Source organism: Limulus polyphemus, unplaced genomic scaffold, assembly GCF_000517525.1.
Source record: "Limulus polyphemus unplaced genomic scaffold, Limulus_polyphemus-2.1.2 Scaffold544, whole genome shotgun sequence".
Lineage (NCBI taxonomy): Eukaryota > Metazoa > Arthropoda > Merostomata > Xiphosura > Limulidae > Limulus > Limulus polyphemus.
The window spans coordinates 151359-152266 of NW_013666154.1; the positions used below are offsets into that span (position 1 = coordinate 151359).

Genomic DNA, 908 nt, shown 5'->3' on the forward strand with positions numbered 1-908 from the left:
GTCACATTATAACGCCCCCACGGCTGAAAGGGCGAGCATGTTTGGTGGGATGCGGATTCGAGCATTCCACGTGTGATTGTATTTAAACAAATGCATCTTTCAGAATGGCAACATTAAAATAAAACTTATAAATTCTCTTGTATTCTGAATGTTCTTCATGAATTAATTTTGGATCATTCGAACGCCACAGTTAATTTTAAAAAATGCATAGCAGTTAGCTTGTAAGAAAAATAATGTAACCTTGTATATCATAAGTAATATTTTTAAAACTTAAATATTTAGAAAGAGTCCCCCGGTAGGGCAACGTTAAGTCTATGGACTTACAACAATAAAATACAGGATTAGATTCCCTGCAGTGGTCACAGCAGATAGCTCAACGTGGCTTCGCTCTGTAAAGTCAATTTAGAGTAATAAAGCAACATGGTGTAAGGACACAAACTGGAAAAAAAAATAAAAAAAATTGTCCTTCAAATAACAATTAAATGACGCATATAAACATGAGGATATGTTATTTTAAGATATGCGCGTTAATTCTAATATTTTCCAAAAATTTTTCATTAACTTATTATTACAAAATGATTTGAATACAAGTAGATACTTTTTAAAGCTGTGAAATGTCCGCATTACAGAGGTTGAGTACGTAATATTAAAACTTATTTGGAGTCTCACCATGTTGCTTCAGCCGGTTATTCTTTATCTGACAACTGTAGTCTTTACTAGGGATGCACGGGAGGTAAAATTTGGCCGAATACCGGTTCCAGTTACCTGGTCAATAAGCTTTAGCTGGGACTGGATTCTTGTTTGTTTTTGAATTTCGCGCAAAGCTACACAAAGGCTATCTGCGCTAGCCGTCCCTAATTTAGCAGTGTAAGACTAGAGGGAAGGCAGCTAGTTATCACCACCCACTC

The 908-nt window shown here is 35.8% G+C and overlaps 1 protein-coding gene across 3 annotated transcripts in view; it reads left to right on the forward strand.

The window, feature by feature from the left end:
- The window catches only part of LOC106458998 (tumor necrosis factor receptor superfamily member 16-like), a 46890-nt gene that overhangs the window by 41299 nt on the left and 4683 nt on the right, over positions 1–908 (forward strand). The window lies entirely within an intron of this gene.